General features: G+C 37.6%; 1 pseudogene; it reads left to right on the top strand.

The window, feature by feature from the left end:
* Positions 1-7,731: 7,731 nt before the first annotated feature.
* Positions 7,732-25,951, top strand: part of LOC118053116 (uncharacterized) — a 62,003-nt pseudogene continuing 43,783 nt past the window's right edge.

Raw genomic sequence — 25,951 nt, 5'->3', positions numbered from 1 at the left:
GGGGCTGAAATTAACCGAATCAAGGGCCAAATTATAGAAATTGAAAGTGTGTTGATCAATTAAGTGTTAAAATGCACAAATTCAAAACAAATGATCAAAGTGAAAAAGACGACCAACTTCAGGGCTGACATTTGAATTTAGCATGGATGCAATATAATTGATTCTTAAAATCAAAATTTCAATGGAGTACTTAGTTGAATAAATAGAAAATTGAGGACTAATTTGGAAATTAACAAGTTTTGGCGCCACTTTTCTTTTAAATGAAATGTCGTGTTTTGTTCAAAACGACATCCTTTCATTCACTATTCACATAAAAAATAAAGCTATAAACGGTGCCGCTTTGAGGCCATTAATTGTTAGCCATCTTCTTCCTCTGGGCAAGCTACAGGCAAGGGAAGAAGGTTGTGTTCCCCTTGCAGCCCCTTTCTCACTCTATCTTATAGAAACTCAAAAAACCTGACACAACCTACACCCATGGCCTACCACGAGAAGAAAAAATAGAGGGGACAAGTCTTGCAGGCTCGCCTAGTGGCTGCTCGACTGCCCCACCCCTATATCATGATTAGACATGAGTAATTGCTCTCTCTCCCCTTTTTTCTCCTTATAAATACCACGGGAGAAGAGAGGAGAGAGGAGGAAGAAAAGAGAAAAAAAAGAGAGAAAGACTAGAAAAAAGATGAAGAAAAAAAATAGAGAGCAAAACAAAAGACAAAAAATCAAAGAGAAAAGCAAGGGAAAACAAAGAGAGAAAAGAGAAGAAAAAAATGAAACAACAGGGCATAAGAAAATAAAAGAAAAGAAAGAGAAACAAGGGAGACCAAAGGAAGAAAAAGGAGAAGAGCAGAAAACAAGAAATGAAAAGGAAGGAAAGAAAAAGAAAGAGAAGCTTGTGTCTCTACCAAAAAAAGAAGAGGAACTATCTCTTTCCCCTCTCTCGCCAGCCACCATTTCTCCTCCCTCAGCTTTGAAACAGTGCTTGAAACCATTTCCCAACCACCACCGTTACTCTTCCCAGTTGCTACTAGAGCCCCCCAGGTAACCCTCTCTATCTTTGTTTTGTCTTCCCTTGCATCTTTACTTGCATGTAGAATATGCACAGTTCATGTTTCTGCAGCAAGGATTATAATTAATTGGTTACTGTGCTCAACACAATAACTGGTTAATGGTTCCTTAAGCTGGACTCTTAGCCCAACCCACACGAGTGGGTTGGGTGCAGCCCCTAAAAAAAGGTTTTGTTAGGCCTAGATTGACCCAAGCCCTTTTAGGAAGAGATCAGTCCAACCCCTTGTCAGGTCAAGACCAACCCAATCCTTTTTGGGCTAGGTCTGACCTATCCTATCTGTAAACCCCTATAAAAAAATATAGGATTAAAGTAATAAGGTTTCGAGGAATAATGGAGATTCGGTATGAAAAAAATAAATAAATAATGGGAATGATAATAAATGTCATGTAGGAGAAAGAATGATCTCCATAAATAAATTTAAAGGTATTATTGAAGTCGAAATGAGGGTTATACATTTTAGTTTAAAACTTATAACGTTGGAGAAACTAGTGACGAGTTTCAATGAATAAAAGAATAAGAAAAATGAGAAGATATGTAAACCCCGATCAAAAACCTAATTTTGACAAATTAGTGATAAATAGGGTAATATTGAATTTAATGAGTATAAATTAAGGGAAATTTCATGATGATCTAAGTAAATAAATTAATGCATGAAATTCAGATTTTAGCACAAAAGATACTAATTGTCTAGGTTTACACTATTGATGATATATCTCAATCTAACCATTGGATCAGGCTAAAATGTTATAAGCAATCTCTAGACTTGTTGTTTTATCTTAAGTTAAAATTTTATGTTTATCAGAGTTTGGGAAGGCTTTACGAGAATATTGAAAATTGGGTAAATTAAAGAAGATGACACGAGCTATTAATAAGGGTGTTTTTGGTAATTTTATCAAAACAAATATTCTCCTCTCCTTCTTTAAAGACAGCCCATGTCTTGTACAAAAGGAAAATAGGAGGGAGACCATTTATTTTTCTCCCATTTTCTTCATCTTCTCTCCATTTCTTCAACCTAAATAAAAAATGAGTTTTCTTGGAAGGATTATATCCAAGAAAACAAATTAAGTGACTAAACTTAAAGAGTTGGAGAGCTTGAGAAAAATAAAGAGAAGAAGTTGGAAATTGGAAGAGGAGGACATGATTTTTTATAGATTTTTGCAACAATTCACTTAATAAGTTAAAGTAGCAAAGATAAAGAACATATCGTTAAAGAATTTTGTTTTTCTCTCTTGTTCTTAGATGAGGAGAAGAAAACCTCCAAGTTTCAAATTCTAGGGTTCATGTAAATATTTTAGGAAATGTTTTTTAAGTTTGGTTTGAGAAATATTGAATGAGAATATGATGTTTAGCATAAAAAGTCTATTTTGAACCTAAAGATAATTGTAATGGGTTTAATGATGATGAAAATGTTTGAGAATTGCCTATGTTGTGTTTAAGTCATGTTTGATGTGTTGATAAGTGATGGATACAATTAAATTCTATAACATGTGTTTATAACCCAATTTTTGACCATTTTATTTTTATTATCATTATTATTTTATTTATTGAAAAGGATAAAAAAATTGATGAAAAAAAAAGATAATAATGATGATGAAAAAACAAGTAAAATGAAATAAATGAAGAATGAATTAAATTTTGGATTAAGGGCAATATGAATGGAAGTTTTGGGGTTTAATTAAACTTTGGAATTAATTTATTTAATCCAAGTAAGGGTTTAATTGGAGAATTGATAAATTTTTAGACTTAATTAAGCTTGAAATTAATTTAATTCATCGAATCAATGATTCAATTGGAGAATTAATAAGTTTTGAGACTTAATTAAGCTTGAAATTAATTTAATTAATCCAATCAGGGACTTAATTGAAGAAATATCAAAGTTTGAGGTTTAATTGGGGTCCAAATTGAGAAAATTAAAATTCAAGGACCAACTTGAAAATGGCACAGAAATGTAAGGATCCAATTACATTTTAATCAGGGGTTTGATTGCAAAATTAGAAGAATCGTAAGGACCAAATTCACAACCAGCAAAACGGCATCGTTTTCTCTTTTACTCTGCAACTGTTCACCGTCTCTGCAACGGCTCTGCAATTAAAGGCAAAGGCGTTTCGTCCGTTGGCGCTGACGTTTCTTCATTGAAGGCACCGGTTACGGAGCATTTAGGAGGGCAGCCGTTTCCACCACCAAGGCTGCCGCTGACTCTATAAAAGTTGAGCGAAGGAGACCTCGCGAAGAAGAAGAAAAACAGAGGGAATAAACCCAGCAGAGACAGAGTGAGACAGAGGGAAGAAACCCAGCAATACCGAGAGAAAGAAAACACCACAGCCAAAAACAAAACAGAGAAAACGCAAGTGTAGAAGCCCAGAAAACCAACCTTATCATCACTTTCTTCTCAATCGCCCCCTGCAAACCAGAAAGAACCCAAGAAGTCAGTCGTGATCTTCATCATCACCAAAGCAAAAGGAAAACAGAAGGGGACAGCCATACCCATACGAGCACGAAATCACTGTGCTGCAAGCCACTTCACGATTTCCAGAAGCAGGTAAGCCATTCCCATTCTTCTCTTCATTCTCGTTTGAATTTGAACATAATGAAAGAACTGTGCGAAGGTAATTTAATTACCTTCGCACAGTTGCTGCACGCGTGAAATTGCTTCACGCGTGCAGTTTAGATGCAGAATTAATTAAGTTCTGTGGCTGGCTGGGCCCAGTCTAGCCTCTTTTGGGCTGAACTGGGCCCGACCCAAAATATATATAGGTAATAAAATAAATAAATAAATAAATAAAAATTGTAGAAATAAAAAATGAAAAAATATGTGTATGCATGGAAAAAAATAATATAAATTTACCGGTTTATTCACCGACGCCAGAGTCGGGAATAAATACTGGTCTAAGTTTATATTATTTTTATTCGTTATATATATATATATATATATATATATATATATATATATATATATTTTAATTTGGCAAGAAAAAATATATGTGCATGTATGAAAAATGAATTTATTTATTTATTTATTTATTCACTGACGCCAGAGTCAGGAATAAAAACACTGATTTAATAATAATTATTTTTTTACTACATAAAAAACAAAAAAAATCTAGATTTAATTTCTTTTTTACTACGTAATAATTACCAACGCCAGAGTTGGAATTATCCATAGTTGAATATTCATTGATGCCAGAGTTAGGAATATTGTGAATAAATCGTCAGAACATAAACCAATAAAAAATTTAGCAATTTAAGACAAAAAACAGAAATGCAGTTTGCCTTAGGCAGAATGTTTAAGGGGTTATAATATCTTCCCTTTTACGTAACCAGTCCCGAACCATAGAATCTCTGTTGACCAATTAGGGTTCCTAGTGACCATAATACTAGGTGGCGACTCCTCAAGCAAGACATTTTCCCCTAAAAGAACCGGATGCCAGAAATCTGTTCTTTTTCCATAATTAATCTAAGAAGATTTATTTTTAGGGCCGCCGCGATGTCGGGTGCGACAGAATGGCGACTCCACTAGGGAACCTAGGACTAAGCTTCTTTTTTTTTTTGTTTCTTTTATTGCTAAATATTTTTTTTTTGTTTGTTTTTTTGTTGGTGCTTATCAAGTTATCTATTTATTTATTGTTTATTATGTATTTTTGTGTATTTTATTTTATTTTTGTTTTTTATTTTTATTTTTTATTTTTACTGTTTTAGCACGCGTAATTATTCATATTTATCGTGAATATATGTTAATATGAATATCATTCAAGCTCATTTATACACACACACACACACACACACACACACACACACACACGTGTGATACCAACTTTAAGATAAGTGGAGAAGTAACGGCACCCCAATGGCTTTAGCCTGGGTAAGGCTCGCGAAATTATCCAACTCTCGCATGATTTGTTTGCTCGACAGTGGTTGATATGCCAAACTGATTTTACTCAGGGCCTCTATCTTCACGCTGCTTGTAAATCTCATATCAACCTTTCGAGGACGATCACTGAGCATGCGAAAGACCTTTGAGACTAGATAACAAAACTACCCAAATGCATTTAATGACTAGAACCTATTCTTTAGGTTGGTCCCTGTATAATTTCATCGAGATAAGCATAACATTGAAGCATTTTCATTACAGGACTTTCGGGTGACATAATGACCATTATTCGTGAGGTAACCACTGTTGAGTATGGACTCGAATCTGAATCCTTGCAAATGACTGAGGGAGACTACCCTAGACCAAATGCCAGTGGGACACCGCTACTCAAAGATGTCAGGTGCATAATAAATGACACTAGCAGATTGTTTTCACTCACTAAGTATCAGATAGATGAAGCAGAATTTGCTATGAAGTATGTGAGGATTTTGCACCTTTTGAAAGTGCCAGTTTTTCCATCAGCTATAAAAGCCATGATACATTTTTGGGATCCCGATTACGACGCTTCACACTTTCTGAAATGTTGACATGAACCTACCATCGAAGAGTATAGTGTGTTGACTGAATTCCACGAAGATGCCTACAAAGTGTACTTCCGCCAGAGAATTGATTAGTACTTAAAAGTGCATGTTTATCAAGGTTTTATATCATCATTTTGCACTTGAAGTATCAATAACTCCTTAACTAAAGCATGTTTTATAATAACAAGTTTGATATTATAAGATACCTTAATTTATGGTAAATGCTCATTTTAAATGCAGGACTATCACATAAATAAAAGGATTGATTTGATGAGTTTAAGCATTGAAAGTTAAAGGACAAAGAGATGGCCAAACTTAGAAAAGAGATGTCGGTGCAGTCCAAACCGGAACATTGCTCGGTAATTGGATCATATCTGGAGCTCTAGATTTCGGATTTAGGTCCACTTTATATGGATGGAAAGGTAAGACAAAAGCTACAACTTTCATGAGGAGCCCAAGATTTGAAAAAGGTCATTTTGAAGTCCAAATTGAAAGAACAACGAAGAAGTCCGAAGCTGTTCCTGCAGCCCAACACTATTTAGTGTTCAGCCCATATCTTGAGTTCTAGAAGTCCAAATGACCTCATCTTTTTTTTGTTGGAAAGCTGAGACAATTTCCTAGAACATTTTGAGGATTCTGGGGCAAATTATGATGTTAGCAATGACGTCTTGATCAGACAAGAAGATAAGGATTGTTATCTAGTCTAGATGTGGCCACTCACTCATCAATTAGTCAACAAATCAATAGTTCCAAATTTTGGCCTATAAAAGGAGCACTTACCATGTATTGAGGCATCTGGTTTCCAGATCAAGATCATGCTCTTGCTTTATCTCTTTGTATTGCTTATGTCTTGCTTTCATTAATATCAAGTTTATGCACTTCATTTCCTTTCCTTTACTTAGATAACTTCTTTCTCATTTATGTTCTTATCTTGTTTTATTTATGTTTATTTCTTTCATTATGTTTAGCTAAGTTAATTATGTCAAGGTGAAAAGGGCACACTAATGGTGTAAGAATAAGTATAAATATAAACTTAACATGGACCTTAACGATGGATACTAACATGTTTTATATTTGTTATCTTGTTCACTTTTAATAACTTTGCTTGTTAAATGGTTAATCTAGATTTATTGTTGTATAACACTTGGTACAGACAAATACTTGGTTACTTTCATAGCCCATACTGTATGGTATAACCGACACCTGAGCTATGAAAGGGACTTGATTTGTTGTTAACATAAGTTATAATCATGAATGCCTGCCAACATTTACAAGTATTAGCTTTATTCGAATAAGATAACTAATGTAATCATGTTAACAATTTATAATCTGATTGGAACCTCCTTTATGTGTGGTTTCCAATTGAGTAATAAGAGTTTATATTATACTTGTTTGAAGTACCATTAGTGGATCCTCTAACCTTGACATTTGTTTTTATCATTGTTTAATCCTTACATTAATCTTCCAATTCAAAGTTCTCATTAATTTCTTCATCTTCTTCTATTGCTACTACTACTACTATTATTATTTTTATTATTGTTATTTTTGTTATTTACATTCTGTAATATATCCCTTTGATATTTTCATAAACTCAGTATATAGGCTGGAAACCTGTGACCCGATCTTTGGATCATTCTCAGGTGTAACAACGCCACGTACTGAGTATTATAATAATAATTATTGTTATTATTGTTATTGTTGTTGTTGTTGTGTTGCTATTTATAATTTATACAATTAACCTCTCTGTGGTTCGACCCCGGTCTTGCCGGGTTATTTATTACTTCGACACTCCTGCACTTGGGAAAAGACATCAAGCTTTTGGTCGTGTCAAGAATCGACAACACCATGGATGAACTTGCCAAGTTGCTAAGGATCCCTCAACTAATACCGTATAGAGAGAAAGATAACTCTGGGGGTCTTAGATGGAAACGGCTAGAGGAGTTGTTGATTGCTAAAAAAGCTAACCCGGATGCTAAATTAGAGAAACATAGAATATTGGCTTTGTGAATATTTGGTTTGGTTTCTATGTCCCTCTACTATGGGATTATCAGTTTGAAGCTGCCAATTTGTTTGTGGAATATGAAAAGACAAAGATCAACCCGTGTGCCGCGATTTTGGCGGAAACCTTCCTATCTCTTAGTCATTGCAAGAAAACGGGTAAAGGTTCCATGAGGTGTTGTGTCTCTTTACTATTCATCTGGTTGTTAAGTCATATAGAAATGGAGACACCAATATTCAATAATTTCTGGTGGTTTGACCAAAAGCCACTCGAGTTGTTCGTATCAAAAGAATGGGAGAGCTTTTCGGAAGATGATTGGAGGGTAAAATTGCAAAGGCTTCCATTAAGCATTTTTAATTGGAAAGCTCCTTGGATGAGGAATATGACAAGCTTGATGAGTTATGGAGAAAAACCTTGGGTACCATTAATTGGAGTAACGGGATACGTCAATTACGCACCTGCTTTAGTTGCAAGGCAGCTTGGGGGCATACAAAGTGTTCCAAGGACAATTGACATAGCTCAATTTACCGGGGTCTATAAAGGGGCCGCCATGGAAATGTTAGAAAGCATTAAGCAGGATTGGAACTCTTTGTTGTTGATAAAGAAGGAGAATGGATCAAGGAATCCCACAGTTAGTGAAAAGTATCCTGAATGGCGTGACAGAAGAGTCTCCGACATGGTAGAAATTTCAGAATCCGTGGGCACCCGAAGAAAGAGGGTAAGTTGCGAAGAAGAACTAAGAGAACAAGTAAAACGATTGCAAGCCGAGCTTAAAACAAAGGAGGATTTGAGACTATCATTAGAGCATCAGTTGGCCGAAGAAAAAGCTATAAGGAAATTGGCTGAGGAAGAAAGGGACTCGTTGGGCCGAGATCGAATGAAAGCAATGAACGATTTGGAATCCCTAAAAGTCATCAATGAGGAGAAGACGCTTCAGGTGGAGAAGGCCCAATATTGGGAGGAATTGGCTGTAAAAAATCAAGCTGTGTCAAGCAAGCGTTTAACAGATCTGAAAGAACTCAAGGGCCAGTTAAAAGATGTTGAATTGGAATTGGTTAAATCCAAGAAGATAGTCAAAGCCACGCAGAATTTGAGAGCTGAACTCAATAGTAGTAAAATTGAAGCAAAAGCATTGAGGACTAAATTGGCAAAGGGAGAAGCAAAGACCGAACAATTGCTAGAAAGTCAGAAAATGTTGGAGAGTCACATTCAAATACTAGATACTGCTAATAATTCTCTATCCAGAAACAACTTGATCCATATTGAAAGAATAAGGGAATTTCAAGAGTAAATTGATCGAACTGCGGCCGAGGCTCATTGGCTAAGAGTAGAGGCTCGTCAAGTTGGAGGGGACATCGCGAAGTATCGAGGGAGCATGAACAACACCGATATGTTTCTAAAAGCTATATCTAATAGAGGCAGTGCCTTCCCCCCTGTAATAGATTAAGATGAATCATTTGTTGTAATGAAAGTTTTATGGGTTAAATAAAAAAGGCGAAGACCTTTATTTATTTTTGTTCAAATGAGTATACAAGGCTGAAAGCTCAGATGGTAAAAGGTTAAACAGATCTCCTCTCGGCATTGCAATAAGTATCGGATGTAGATCTAACCAAGCATCCAAATAATAACGGTTGTTATGTCACCCTCCCATGAAATAATCCATGCCCAATATGTTGCATTCACATTCATGCATTTTTGAACATACACTTATGAACTGTCATAATGCTACACAATAGGTGAAATATAGGTCCCCCATTAAAGCACACTCATAACACACGATTGTGGAAAAAGATGGAAAATGAAGAAAGAACTCAATTGGATGCCCAACATCAAAAGGAGTTGAACAGTCTGAAGGAAGATGTCACTAGGCTTACTAGCTTACTCGAACAAACTCTGAGATCTAAGTCGGGAGAAGGGACATCCTCTCAACCAGCATTTACCACTCAGGTACCACCAACGCCTCCAGTGTTCTTCAACCTACCAAACATGGGAGTGGGTGGATCTTCGCCTGAGCCTCAATATGCTACGCATTTCCCAGCTCAGCCTATATACCCGATGAGGATTCCTCATGCTGATGAGTTAACCATGGAAGGGTCTCACAAAGAAAAAATGATAGGAGCTGAAGGTTTAGAGAGGTGGGCTGCCCTAGAAGAGAGGGTAAAGGCAGTTGAAGGAAATCACCTGTATGACCCGGTGAAAGCTGCCGAGATGTGTTTGGTACCTAACGTAGTCATTCCTAAGAAGTTTAGGGTGCCAGAATTTATCAAATACACTGGAACTCAATGTCCAATAACCCACCTTAAGTCATATTGCAATAAGATGGCCGAGGTGGTGCAAGATGAGAAATTGTTGATCCATTTCTTCCAAGATAGTTTGAGTGATGTCGCACTCACTTGGTACATGCGTTTGGACAATACCAAGATAAGGGGATGGAAAGATCTAGTCGATGCTTTTATTAAGCAATATAAGTTCAACGTAGACATAGCCCCTGATAGATCAAGCTTACATTCATTGGAGAAGGGTTATAAGGAATCTGTAAGGGAATATGCACAAAGGTGGCGCGAAACGGCAGCACAGGTTAATCCACCACTATTGGAAAAGGAAATGATCAGTTTATTTTCCAACACCTTCAAAGGTCCATACTTTAAATACTTGGTTGGAAGTTCTGCACAAAGCTTCTCTGATTTGGTTGTTATAGCTGAACGAATTGAACAAGCCATTCGAACGGGTAGGATCATACACCCTAGTGAAAAAAGGGGTTTTGTTGGACGCAAGAAGGAGGCTGACGTCTACAATGTAGAAGGTGAAGGTAAGGGAAGAAAGCATAATTTCAGGCCACCCATAACCATTCCCCCCACATCTAACATAAATTTCACCTCACCTTATCTAAAAAACCAAACAAATACCCAAAATATCCCATACCGCCAAAACAACACATTTTACCCACGCAGAAGCTTCCCCACAAACCAAGAAGAACTGCCCCCACTTCCCATGCCTCTTAGTGAGATGTATCAAAGATTGCTCAGCATTGGCCAAGTAACACCTGTTCATTTGACACCTTTGCAACCACCTTTTCCTCAATGGTACCAACCAGACCAGAAATGTGAGTACCATGCTAGTATCGTCGGCCATAATATTGATAGTTGTTTGGCTTTCAAAAGGAGAATCCTCCAACTCATCAAAGCAGGTTGGATTTCCTTTGATGATTTTCCAAATGTAAAATCCAACCTGCTACCGCACCATGCTTCTGGAAGTGGAGGGGTGAATGCTTTGGAAGAAGAAGAGAGGGATACTAATGTCTTAAAGTTGTCAATGGAGAGATTGTACAAAATGTTGGAGCAAACTAGGTACCTCCAAACACCCCTCAAAAAGCAAGCCATAGAGCATAAGGGTGAATATTGTGAGTATCACCAGCATATGGGACACCATATAAACTCTTGTAAAGAGTTTCGGGTGAAAGTAGAAGATATGATGACATTGGGAGTGTTGAGGATAGGGATGCCTGAAGAAAAGCTAGTAGGAACCATGACTGGTTTCGACAAGAAGGTTGAAGTTTGTAGATATCAACCAACAGAAAGAGGACCCCCAAGAATGATCTTGGCTAGACCTACAAGCACAATTAGTGGAAATTATAATGCCATACCTCATAATTATGGTTATTCTTTCCACACCGCGAGACCAGCTCCAACTCTTCATGCTGAAATTGGGGGGTTAACCCGAAGTGGAAGGTACTATACTCCTAAAGAGTTAGAAGACCAAAGAAGGGTAAAAGGAAAAGAATGTGGTGGAGTTGGCCAAGATGGATGAGGTCAACAAACCAGTGAGCGACGAGGAGCTAAATGAGTTCTTGAAGCTAATGAAGCACAACGAATATAACGTGGTGGACCAGTTGAAAAAGACCCCCGCCAGAATCTCTCTATTATCATTAGTTTTGAGTTCAGAGTTGCATAGAAACGCTCTTTAGAAAGTCCTTAACGAAGCATATGTTCCTCAAGATATCACACAGGATTCTATAGAACATTTGGTGGGAAGGATTCAAGCCACTAACTATCTCTACTTCACAGATGATTAATTAGATCATGAAGGAACGTGTCACAATAAGCCGTTATATATCACTGTGAAATGTAAGGATTGTGTGATCACTAAGGTGCTGATAGATAATGGTTCCGCTTTGAATGTGTTGCCAAGGCATGTGCTTGATAAAATGCCAGTTGATGTCTCTCATATGAAGCCAAGTACCATGACAGCTAGAGCATATGAATGGTTCGCCAAAGGCCGATTATGGAAATATTGATGTTGAGCTCGTAATTGGCCCCCAACCATTCCAAGTAACTTTACAAGTGATGGATATTCATCCCACATACAACATGTTGTTGGGAAGACCTTGGATCCATGCAGCACGAGCTGTTGCATCCTCATTACACCAATGGGTTAAGTTTATCATCAATGGAAACTTGGTGACAGTAAGGGCTGAAGAGGCTTTAGCTATGGTGAGAAACGTGTCGATTCCTTATATAGAGGTTGAAGAGAATAAAGACAGAAACCTATATGCATTTGAGGTAGTAAATGCTGAATGGGTACCTGAGAATACGGTGCGAAGGAAACCAGAGGTTTCTGAAGCTGCAAGGATGGGTGCTAAATATTTTCTGAAGCATGGATTGCCATTCCAATATGACCCTATCACAGGAATGCCCGAGAGGATCAATGTAATAAAGATGAAATGTGCAGATCAGAGGTTTGGTTTAGGTTTTAAACCTAGAAAGGAAGATTTCATGAGAGTGGCTGAGTTTAAAAGAGAAAGGAGTTTAGCTCGAATTGAAGGAAGGGAGCCTAATGAAGGTCGAATCCAGATCCCTCCAATTCACGTAACATTCCCCCGACCTGCACAAGTGATCAATGCTGGGGGTGAAATTGAGAGGATGAGTAAAGAATTTAGCAGTGCTACCATCCACTATCTGGAAGAAATCAACAAACAAGAACCCCAAGGGGGTTTTGAAGACAAAGAGAGCCCGTATAAAGAACTACCCCAACTGACTGTGAGTGCTCTAGAGGATGGTCTACCTGAGTTTGTGAGAAGATTAACTGAAGGGGAAGAGTTGAACAATTGGGAAATTCAAGAAGTCCCAGTTATCTTTAAAAAGTAAACATTTGTTGGTCGCTTGCTTTTTATTATTGCTGCATTTTGTTTGAATAAATTTACGTTGCCAGTAATCGTGGCTCAAGATATTGGCAACAAGATTTTGTGTTGAGCCCTTCTATCATTTCAAGTTTTAATGAGTCATGCTTGGTTTTTCCCTTCATCATGCCTTTTAGTTTCATTTTTTCCATTATGCACTCATAACAAAGGCACTTTCTCCGCTTTCAGGGAAATCTGAAAGCGGACAACGATAAACTTACAAAACCCATTGCATTGAGAATAATTGGCCTAATTTTGATAAAACCATAACTTCAATGGATGAGGAAGAAGATGGTGAAGATGACTTTGAGGAGTTCAAAAAGCTTATAAAACAATCTGAACATGCATGGGAGCCTGCAAAAGAGGAATTAGAATTAATAAATGTAAGTACCGAGCATGATAAAAAGGAGTTGAAAATAGGGATGTTGATCAATACAGTTATGAGGAGTGAGTTGGTCGCCCTTTTGCGGGAGTATGTGGATATTTTTGCCTGGTCGTACGCTGACATGCCCAGTTTGGATACTAAATAGTAGTGCATAGGTTACCTTTGATTGAGGGTTGTCGTCCAGTCAAACAAAAGCTAAGAAGGATGTCGCATGTCAAAATCCGCGTGGCATCTGCTGGCGATTTTTTATCATTTGTTTTTGCTTGATTTTGTTCTTTGGAGTCGCCACCTAGTATTTTGGTCACTAGGAACCCTAACTGGTCTTTCAGAGATTCTAAGGCAAGGGACTAGTTGCGTAAAGGGAAGGTATTAGCACCCCTAGTACGCCCTACCTAAGGTAAGCTGCTTGGTGTTTGGTTTGTTCTATAATTGCTATGGTGTTGGTGTTTTCTAATCCCATCAATTTTTCTAAGTTTGATTCAAATAAAATTTATTTGGATAGAAATCCAAGGAGATTCCATGTGCTTTGAAAGCTCATTTTTCCCTTAGTATTTCAAGAGTTTGCGACTCGTAAATCGCAAGGAGGAGGGACAAAAAATTTAGAAATCTAAGGAAATCACAACGCTAAAAAAAAAAAACTGCCTTAGTATTTCATACTTTCACGGCTCGTAAACCGTGGAATAATAAAAATTGAAATTTTGAAATGTTCTCGATTATAATCAAGGCTTCTTTCAAAAACGTGTTCGGATTTATTACTCCCCAATAATATTTTGGATATTCGTCCTTTAAGGATTTCTTTATCCAAACATTAGCGGTGAATAATAAATGAACTTCTTCCCCCAAAATAAGATTTTTTATAGTTTTTTACAACAAACATGTTGTAAAATCCAGAAATGCAAGAAAATAGTTTGTGTTTAAGAAATCTATGCGAAAACACACTTTCAAAAGCTTTTTAATATTTTTTTTTTTTGTAAAAAAGAACATTCAAAACATGTTAGAGTATTGGCCGTATGCAACACGCAAGAAAACATTTTTTTTTTTTTTTGTAAACATTTTTTTTTACGAAATCGGGTATTTTAATACTAAATTCGTATCTCCACAGCATAAAAATACAAACCAATATTAAGTCATTTTAAAAATGTGAGGAAAAATCAACAATATTTTTAAGGAATTTTAGAAATTTTTTTTGAAAGCAAAGAAAACATTTTTTATCTTTTGAAAATCTTGGATGTCTTGACGAAAAACCGGGTATTTTAAACACTGAATTTGTATCTCCACAGTATAAAAATACAAACCAATGTATAAAAACAAATATATATTTATATGAAAAGAAAACAACAATATTTTTTGAACTTTTCAGATTTTTTTTTCTTTTTTTTAAAATATATATATATATAATATATATATATATAGATGCATAATATAATAATATAATATAATGATATAATATAATTTATAAATATATTAATATTAAGTGGGCTGGGCTGGGCGGAGACGATGGCTTGCTGCGGTGCTGCGGTGGAGGCAGTGGCAGCGTCCTAGCTCACGTACGGCGACTCCTCACGATGATTTCCCAAACAATCCGGCGAAGTCCTCTTAGTTCGTTTGCTTGGTTTTTGTTTTCTAAATTCCATCCCGGCTTCAAACTTTCCCTCTTCTCTTGGTTTTTCGGGTTTTCGTTGGATCTCTCTCCTCGGTTGGGTGTTTCTCTCTCTCTTTGGTTTTCTTAGTTTTCTTTGGGTTCTCTTTTTTTTTCCTTTTTTTTCCTCCCCCGGTTCTTTTATTATGTTCTCTATTTATAGAGCCAGTGGGCGTGGCTTCACCGTGGAGCCAAGGAGCGGGTCGAGGAGCGGCTGGTCGGGGAGCGGCTGTCCAGGCGGGCCTCCCTCGGTTTCGGCAGCGCGGCGGGTGGTCGGCCAGTGTCTTCTGTCGGGGGCCCACCGGCGTGGGGTCTTGGTTGGTCGAGGGACCTGCGAAAAAAAATAAACAATGCAAACTTTTCCTTCTTCCCCGCTGTATGTTCGGGGGAAGAAGAAAGGTGAACAGTGCCGTTCAAAACGGCACCGTTCGGTCTTCTCTTTTTTTTTTATGTATGAAACGCGTCGTTTTGGAGAAAACGCGTCTTTTCATTTAAAAAAGGCGCCAGAACATTTATTTGAATCGGTCCTTAATTTATCATTTGTTCTATTAAGTCCTTCAATCGAGTCCTGATTTTAAGAATAAAATTCAATTGCGTCCCTGCCAAATTCGGTCCCTACCCCTATAGTTGGCTGCGTTTTTCACTTTGGTCCTTGGCCTCTGATTTTCACAATTAAGCCCCTAATTGATCAATAAACTTCCAATTTCTTCAATTAAGCCCCCGAATCAATTCCAAACAGCCCCCTCTATCTTTGCGCCTTCTCCAAATTGGTCCCTGGTTTCGGATTTTCACAATTAAGTCCCTAATTGGCCATTAAACTTCAATATTTACGCAATTAAGCCCCCGATTTGACCTAATAAATTCCTAAAAAATATATTTTGGCCCCAGAACTTAAATTTCTTTCAATTAAAGCCCAAATTGACTTAAAAATCAATTTTTCTTGCAATCAAATCCCCTATAAAATCAATTAAAAATCCAATTAAGTCCATAAACATCCAAATTTGGGCTTTTCTCCTCAAAAATTAAATTTTCCTTCTCAACAGGGCTCTCATCCTTCAAGAATATACTGTCAAAAATCCAATCCTTGTGTTTTTTTAACCTCCTTGACCAATTTTCGATCATTTTCTGAGCGCTTCTGCCTCCTCTTATTTTTCTAACCTCTTTTGCCTATTTATTTTATTTTTATGGGGACCAAAAAAATGGGTTACAACAGATGCCCCCTCTTTATAATACTTACGGAGCAGGGGTTTTGCGCAGTAAGTGTTATAAAGATAAACCCAAAACGAAACTCCTGAAACTGATCCGGTCAAAGCTTGATTGATCTGAAACTCTGCATTTATAGCAATTCTCTTCAACCAGAACTACAATCTTTGTGTGGCTAGGCTAAACTAAGATCCCCTCGCCGATCCTCTTCAACCAGAACCAAAATCCTTTCCAATTAGGTTAAACTGAGACCCCATCGCCAGTCCCCTTCAACCATAACCAAGGTCTGTGTGGTTAGACTGAACTGAGATCCCTTCGCCGATCCCCTTCAACCAGAACCAAAATCTTTTCCAATTAGGTTAAACTGAGATCCCTTCCCCGGTCCCCTTTAACCATAACCAAGGTCTGTGTGGTTAGACTGAACTGAGATCCCTTCGCCGATCCCCTTCAACCAGAACCAAAATCCTTTCCAATTAGGTTAAACTGAGATCCCTTCGCCGATCCCCTTTAACCATAACCAAGGTCTGTGTGGTTAGACTGAACTGAGATCCCGTCGCCGATCCCCTTCAACTAGAACCAAAATCCTTTCCAATTCGGTTAAACTGAGATCCCTTCGCCGGTCCCCTTTAACCATAACCAAGGTCTGTGTGGTTAGACTAAACTGAGATCCCCTCGCCGATCCCCTTTAACCATAACCAAGGTCTCTGTGGTTAGACTGAACTGAGATCCCTTCGCCGATCCCCTTCAACCAGAACCAAAATCCTTTCCAATTAGGTTAAACTGAGATCCCTTTGCCGGTCCCCCTTTAACAATAACCAAGGTCTGTGTGGTTAGACTGAACTGAGATCCCTTCACCGATCCCCTTCAACCAGAACCAAAATCCTTTCCAATTAGGTTAAACTGAGATCCCTTTGACGGTCCCCTTTAACCATAACCAAGGTCTGTGTGGTTAGACTGAACTGAGATCCCTTCATCGATCCCCTTCAACCAGAACCAAAATCCTTTCCAATTAGGTTAAACTGAGATCCCTTTGCCGGTCCCCTTTAACCATAACCAAGGTCTGTGTGTGTAGCTCGGTCAACCTGGAATCCCATCTGGCGACTCCCTTCAACCAAAGCTAAAATCTTCATATTGTGGTTAACCTAAGATTCCTTCTGGCAATCTCCTTTAACCAAAAAATATTCCTTCTTCAAGATGATAGGGTTTGAATTGAAGACTCTTCTTCATTGATCTTCCAATTTCTTTGAGATTTCCCTAATGTTAGGGTTTATCTCATTTTCCTCCCGTTCCAGGGTCAAAACTATGATTCTTTGTTGTCTTCCAAATCAACAATTATTTACCAAGTCAACAAAAATGTTTGATGCAATGCCTTGTGGTTGGATGCCATGCATGCATCCTTACCTGTTTTGGAAACATAGGTCCCATCACTTCCTTCAATTTCTGACACTCTCTTTTGATACGACCTTGTTCGCGTGCTCGAAATGGCATGCTGGATCCCTTTCCCATTGAGTCTCTTCTTTCCATCTCATCCCAGGGAAGAAGATCCCCAACCTTGTCATTAGGTGACCCTTTTCTAAAATGCATGATTTGTCATTGCTTCTTATCATGCTCTTATCAGTGCTTTAATTTGTTTTCATCCTTAACAAAAGATCTCTTATTGCCCCTAGTGTAGGGTGTGGTCTTAGTCGGGTTTTTGTAAAGAAGAAACTCAATCCGGCTCAAAGGGGGACTACAAAGGATAAAATCTTTAGAAAGTGAAGGGATGACAAAGATGGCCTTTCCTCATTTCAAAAGGCACATTATTAAGATTGATAAACCTTGTTCTTATCTTGGAAGGAACATGCGGGGTGATTACGAAGATAATTGCCCCACCATTTATCCATACAATTCAAAATGCTATCAGGGACAAGGTTTCATCATATGGTTAGCTTTAGGGTTTGCTTAGTTCGGTCACCTCTTTACTGGGAAGAGCTTAAATTTCATTTTTTTGAGTGTTTTATAATATATTCCTTGTAATCATGCACAAAAACCGGTTCTTTCAAGATTTTTTTACACAAAGAAATCATGGCCAAACTTGCTTTATTGATTTTAGGAGAAAGCTGAACACATTAAACATAATATCTCTTTACAGAATCAGAATTCACAGGTCTGGCTAGATCTTCTCCATCCATTCTGGATAACTTCAAAGCTCCCCTTGAGAAAGCCTTCTTCACTATATAAGGTCCTTCATAATTTGGTGGCCATTTGCTTCGATCTTCTCCTGGTAAAGCCAATAGTTTCTTCAGCACTAGATCTCCTTCTTGGAACTTGCGAGGTCAAACCTTCTTGTCGTATGCCTTGGCCATCCTCTTCTGGTAAAGTTGGTGGTGACAGATTGCAGCCAACCTCTTTTCACTAATCAGGTTCAACTGTTCATATCTTACTTTGGCCCATTCAGCTTCTTCTAATCCCGAATCCATTAGCACCCTTAACGAAGGTATTTCTACTTCCAAAGGCATCACCGCCTTCATTCCATATACTAGAGCGTACGTAGTAGTTCCTGTAGAGGTCCTTATGGCAGTGCGATATGCATGGAGAGCGAACGACAACATCTCATGAAAATTCTTGTGAGTGATTACCATCTTCTGAATAATTTTCTTGATGTTCTTGTTGGCTGCTTCCACGGCACCATTCATCTTTGGCCTATATGGTGAGGAATTTGAATGCTTGATTTTCCACTTGGTGCAAAGCTCCACGATCATTTTGCTGTTGAAATTCTATGCATTATCGGTCACTATCTTTTCTGGCGGACCATAGCGACAAATCAAGTCTTTTTCTATATGCTTCTTCACCACTTTCTATGTTACATGAGCATACGAACTGGCTTCTACCCATTTCGTGAAGTAGTCAATAGCTACGAGGATGAATCTATGCCCATTGCTGGTTTTTGGGTTAACTGGTTGACACGACCAAAAGCTTGATGTCATTTCCCAAGTGCAGGAGTGTCGAAGTAATAAATAACCCGGCAAGACTGGGGTCGAACCACAGAGAGGTTAATTGTATAAATTATAAATAACAATACAACAACAAAAACAACAACAACAACAACAACAATAACAATAATTATAATTATAATACTCAGTACGTGGCGTTGTTACACCTGAGAATGATCCAAAAGATCGGGTCACAGGTTTCCAGCCTATATACTGAGTTTATGAAAAGATCAAAGGGATATATTACAGAATGTAAATAACAACAACAACAATAATAAAAATAATAATAGTAGTAGTAGTGGAAATAGAAGAAGATGAAGAAATTAATGAGAACTTTGAGTTGGAAGATTAATGTAAGGATTAAACAATGATAAAACGAATGTCAAGGTTAGAGGATCCACTAATGGTACTTCAAACAAGTATAATATAAATTCTTATTACTCAATTGGAAACCACACATAAAGGAGGTTCCAATCAGATTATAAATTGTTAACATGATTATATTAGTTATCTTATTCGAATAAAGCTAATACTTGTAAATGTTGGCAGGCATTCATGATTATAACTTATGTTAACAACAAATCAAGTCCCTTTCATAGCTCAGGTGTCGGTTATACCATACAGTATGGGCTATGAAAGTACCAAGTATTTGTTGTACCAAGTGTTATACAACATAAATCTAGATTAACCATTTAACAAGCAAAGTATTAAAAGTGAACAAGATAACAAATATAAAACATGTTAGTATCCAACGTTAAGGTCCATGTTAAATTTATATTATACTTATTCTTACACCATTAGTGTACCCTTTTCACCTTGACATAATTAACTTAACTAAACATAATGAAAGAAAGAAACATAAATAAACAAGATAAGAACATAAATGAGAAAGAAGTTAACTAAGTAAAAGAAAGGAAATGAAGTGCATAAACTTGATATTAATGAAAGCAAGACATAAGCAATACAAAGAGAGAAAGCAAGAGCATGATCTTGATCTGGAAACCAAGATGCCTCAATACATGGTAAGTGCCTTCTTTTATAGGCCAAAATTTGGAACTATTGATTTGTTGACTAATTGATGAGTGGGTGGCCACATCTTGACTTGATAACAATCCTTATCTTCTTGTCTGAACAAGACGTCATTGCTAACATCATAATTTGCCCAGAATTCTGAGGAATGTTCTAGGAAATTGTCTCAGCTTTCCAGCAAAAAAAAGATGAGGTCATTTGGACTTCTAGAACTCAAGATATGGGCTGAACACTAAATAGTGTCTGGGCTGCAGGACAGCTTCGGACTTCTTCGTTGTTCCTATATTTTGGACTTGAAAACGGCCTTCTCAGATCTTGGTGTCCAAATGAAAGTTGCAGGCCTATCTTTTACCTTTCCATCCATATAAAATGGACCTAAATCCGAGATCTAGAGCTCCAGATATGATCCAATTACCGAGCACTGTTCCGGTTTGGACTGCACCAACATCTCTTTTCTAAGTTTGGCCATCTCTTTGTCCTTTAACTTTCAATGCTTAAACTCATCAATCAATCCTTTTATTTATGTGATAGTTCTGCATTTAAAATGAGCATTTACCATAAATTAAGGTATCTTATAATATCAAACTTGTTATTATAAAACATGCTTTAGTTAAGGAGTTATTGATACTTCAAGTGCAAAATGATGATATAAAACCTTGATAAACATGCACTTTTAAGTACTAATCACACCCCCCAACCAGCTTATTACTAGTCCCTAGTAATCTAAAGCGTTAAAATAGAGAAACAATTTGCAAGTATCACAAAGCAAGGCATTCATCATTCAACTTCCATCAATCTATCCAGATAAACAAACTCTCATTAAATTTATATTCCTGCTTCATACTTCTTAAACAAGATATTAATAAACCTTCTTTTTATGTGCTCAATATATGAAAACATAGATGATGGGGCTTTTGTTGGAAGAAAACAATATTATGTTCAAATGTTTAAGGTGAACTTCCTTGGGTTGGGATTATCATTATTACTTTCTTTTTTCTTCTTCTTTTTTTTTTTATTTTTATTTTTTTTTATTTTTATTTATATACACATACAACTTAAAACATAATGTATCTTTAACCCATGTAACGAGTTTTAGGCTAATGACTCCCAGACCAGTTGGTCTTAGGGCATTAGGTGTTGAGACACCCCTACGAGCTTAACAACTCGGGTTGCAGATACTGATACGTAGATAATGCAATGTTTGATTCCCTTAAGCTTTTCTCCTTAACCCATGTAACAAGCTTTGGGCCAATAGCTCCCAAGTCAGTTGACTTTAGGGTATTAGGTGTTAAAAACACCCCTTCGGGCTTAATTGCTTAGGTTAGGGAGGCTACGAAACCAAACTTATCCACGTTTTATTATCATCAATACTATCTTTTTTTTTCTCTTTTTTTTTTCTTTGCAAATTATATACTATCCTTTTCCCTTAGTTGTTACCTTCAACAAAAGAACATAATTAATGTAATAATCCAATGTGCAACCCACAATCATATGTTAAAGTGTGTGTGTGAAAATGAAGGTTTAATAATACTTGTTAAATGAGTATAGGAGCAGAATCAAGTGATAACAATGTGAGAGTTTGTAAACCTGAATATTTCAAGAAGTATTATGATAGACCTTGGTAATGAAACTTACTAAGATGCGTCTCTAGAGTCAATAAAATTGATTCCATACTCTACCATCCTAATAACAATTTTGTCAAATGGTTTTAATAATAGCAAAAACAGTTAGCAAGTTAGTATTTTTTTTTTTTAAACTACTACCCTCTCCCCCCAACCAAAACGAGACATTGTCCTCAATGTTCGAAGGTAGAAAGATAGAGTATAAAAGACATCACCTGAAACAGCGAACAATGACAAACCTGAAACACACTTAAACAAACATAAGAAGTAACAAAACAAAATAATATGCTATTAATAAAACCAAAAGACACAAGGTTTCACAGATGAAGGCTCAAATCTAATCTAAGCTCTTTACGGCTTTCCTTAGTTGACCAATCTAGACGACTCATGCAGAGATCAATGACAGGGATGAAAGATTGTAGTTGGTCAATCAATTGTTCAGCAGTAGCAGTAGAGATTATGATTTGTCGTGCCGAAGATGTTAGAAATTCCTGTTCCACAGCTTGATCAAGGAAAGACAGCAACTTATCATAAAAACCATTAACATTTAACAAACCTATAGGTTTATGGTGAATGTGCAGTTGGGCCCAAGATGAAATATGAAAGATCTCTTCCAATGTGCCCAGACCACCTGGTAAGGCAATGAAGGCATCAGCATGGTTAAACATGGTATTCAGTCGGTCAGACATTATTGGGACCTGTAGTTCCTCTCCAATTGTTTTTCCAATGATGTCCCCAGTTGCTAAAGCTTTGGGGACAACCCCCAAAACTTGACTGCCTCCTAAAAATGCAGCCATTGACACACCTCCCATTAACCCAAGGCTGCCTCCCCCATACACTAAATGAATCTTTCTCTCAGCTAGTACCCGACCAAGATGATTTGCTGATTCTAAAAACTCTTTTTCTTTCCCAGAACTGGATCCACCGAAAACACAAATATTTCTTATATGATGACTTGAGGAACCTGCCATTTCTACACACTTCTATATTTGATGAATATATGGGATGAGTAGAAATGAAGGGAAGGAAGAGAAGAATTTATAGATGAAAAAGTGAAAATGCAATCATACCACCTATATGTAGGCCAGCTGTCGTCTCACACTCTCTCTCTTTATTTATTTATTTTGACAAAGCATGTATGTACAGGTAGTTGTGATTGTGGCTCACATCTTCCCTTGGTTTTACGTCCAAGAACGGCTTAAACGCCCTCTATGGGTCGGGGATAGGCTTCCCATCCAGTTTTCTTGAAAACTGGCAAACAGGGTCTTTTTTAGTCAGATTCCCAAGACTAAGTCGATCATGTTCTTTATGGAATTGTGGCCATAAATCATGAATTACACGATGCACATCTCCACTAGGATGCGTCTTGATTAGTACTTCTATCACATAAATAAAAGGATTGATTGATGAGTTTAAGCATTGAAAGTTAAAGGACAAAGAGATGGCCAAACTTAGAAAAGAGATGTTGGTGCAGTCCAAACCGGAACAGTGCTCGGTAATTGGATCATATCTGGAGCTCTAGATCTCGGATTTAGGTCCATTTTATATGGATGGAAAGGTAAAAGATAGGCCTGCAACTTTCATTTGGACACCAAGATCTGAGAAGGCCGTTTTCAAGTCCAAAATATAGGAACAACGAAGAAGTCCGAAGCTGTCCTGCAGCCCAGACACTATTTAGTGTTCAGCCCATATCTTGAGTTCTAGAAGTCCAAATGACCTCATCTTTTTTTTGCTGGAAAGCTGAGACAATTTCCTAGAACATTCCTCAGGATTCTGGGCAAATTATGATGTTAGCAATGACGTCTTGTTCAGACAAGAAGATAAGGATTGTTATCAAGTCAAGATGTGGCCACCCACTCATCAATTAGTCAACAAATCAATAGTTCCAAATTTTGGCCTATAAAAGAAGGCACTTACCATGTATTGAGGCATCTTGGTTTCCAGATCAAGATCATGCTCTTGCTTTCTCTCTTTGTATTGCTTATGTCTTGCTTTCATTAATATCAAGTTTATGCACTTCATTTTCTTTCTTTTACTTAGTTAACTTCTTTCTCATTTATGTTCTTATCTTGTTTATTTATGTTTCTTTCTTTCATTATGTTTAGTTAAGTTAATTATGTCAAGGTGAAAAGGGTACACTAATGGTGTAAGAATAAGTATAATATAAATTTAACATGGACCTTAACGTTGGATACTAACATGTTTTATATTTGTTATCTTGTTCACTTTTAATACTTTGCTTGTTAAATGGTTAATCTAGATTTATGTTGTATAACACTTGGTACAACAAATACTTGGTGTCGCACGTCAAAATCCGCGCGCACGCGGCACCGGCTGGCGATTTTATATCTCTCGTTGTTGTATTGCTTGAATTGGTTCGTTAGGAGTCGCCACCTAGTATTTAATTGAGGTTACTAGGAAACCCTGGTGGACTGGTCATGGTCAGAGACTCGCGGGTAAGGGACTGGTTGTGGTTAGGGAAGGTGTTAGCACCCCTAACACACCCTACCTGAGGTAAGCTGCTCCGTGGACTTGATGGGTTAAAAGAAGTTTAAAAAATTGTCTTTTCATCGGATTTTAAAAATACAACTTCCGTACAAGTTTGTACTTCTACACCGTGATCCAATCAAAATATTAATTCCTTCTTTATTCCTGCAATTTTACCATAAAATTCACAAACACAATGCGCACACCACATTCAAACTTCGTGAGCTTGATGTAATTTTTAAAATAGAATTTTAGCCCACTTCTAAGGCTACGATACATCAGTTATTAATTCCCAGAATATATGTAGAAACATGTTCTTACATTTTCATGGAAAATACAACATGATTTTATCCATCCTTAGAATTTGTGCATGCTCAAATTAAACAATTAATTCCTTTTTTGTTTTTTTTTATTTTTTATAATACAATATAATAAATAAATATAAAAAACACACACACACAACTTTTTTTATTATTATTTGTTTTTCTTTTCTTTTCCACATTTACATATTACAAAAATACAAATTCAAAAACTAAATAAAAATTACATTAAATAACTTAAAATTTACAAAATAGTCCCCCAACACTCCAGGAATTGCAGGGAAGGACTTCTGGGGCTGCATGAACAGTGCCGGCGCGTGGATCCACGCACCACCGTCACTGGCGGCGCGTGGGTTCACGCGCCGCTGCTGGAAACCAGAAAAAACAGAGGCGCCTGGAGCGGCTTCTTCTCCTCTTCAATTTTCAGCCGGCGGTGAGGGTCCGGTCACCTGCAAACACAAGAAAAACACACAGAGCAGTCGGTTTTACTTTGTTGTTTTTTTTTTAGATCAGTTTCGTTTTTTCCTTTTTTAGATCTGCAATCAAATCCTTCTATTCCCGGTGGCTGCTCCTTCGTTCTTCAGACAGCGGAGTGTTGGGTGGCTCGCCGGGCGTTGCTGCGATGGAAGAGGGGATCGTGGGTCTGCCACCGGTTGAAGGAGATGATGACGGTGCTGCCCCGGCGCTGGATCTGTTCGGTCGTCGCTGCTGTGGAAGGAAACTGAAGGAGAAACAGCCGTGGCTGAGGAGGAGATCGTGACCTGGGAGGCGCCGGAGCTGGAAGCTATGGGAAAGAAGAGAAAAATAAATCAAACCCGCGGGGAGAAGAGTTGTGGCTGGTTCTCCGTGGGGAAAGGAGAGTGGTGCTGCTGGTGGGTCTGTGTTGATGACCGGGCTGTCTTGGTTATGAGGAAGCAGTGAAAACCGGCTGTAGAGGAGGTTGGTTTGGCTGCAAGAGGCAGATGACGGGGAGATGGGGAACTCAATCGAAGGAGGGAGCTAGCTGGTTGGCTTTGGTTAAAGGTCGGGGGCCAGTTTTTCGGTTTGTTTTGGGGCTGAAGGGACGCGAAAACTTTGGCTGGCGAGAGGGGAGAAATGGCTGGATGGAGATCGAAGGGGGAAGCTGATTAATACTTAAAAGTGCATGTTTATCAAGGTTTTATATCATCATTTTGCACTTGAAGTATCAATAACTCCTTAACTAAAGCATGTTTTATAATAACAAGTTTGATATTATAAGATACCTTAATTTATGGTAAATGCTCATTTTAAATGCAGGACTATCACATAAATAAAAGGATTGATTGATGAGTTTAAGCATTGAAAGTTAAAGGACAAAGAGATGGCCAAACTTAGAAAAGAGATGTCGGTGCAGTCCAAACCGGAACATTGCTCGGTAATTGGATCATATCTGGAGCTCTAGATTTCGGATTTAGGTCCACTTTATATGGATGGAAAGGTAAGACAAAAGCCTACAACTTTCATGAGGAGCCCAAGATTTGAAAAGGTCGTTTTGAAGTCCAAATTGAAGGAACAACGAAGAAGTCCGAAGCTGTCCTGCAGCCCAAACACTATTTAGTGTTCAGCCCATATCTTGAGTTCTAGAA

The sequence above is a fragment of the Populus alba genome, chromosome 6 (genome assembly GCF_005239225.2).
Source record: "Populus alba chromosome 6, ASM523922v2, whole genome shotgun sequence".
Lineage (NCBI taxonomy): Eukaryota > Viridiplantae > Streptophyta > Magnoliopsida > Malpighiales > Salicaceae > Populus > Populus alba.
The sequence above is the reverse complement of the archived record's forward strand: the minus strand, read 5'-3'. Positions and strand labels throughout refer to the sequence as shown.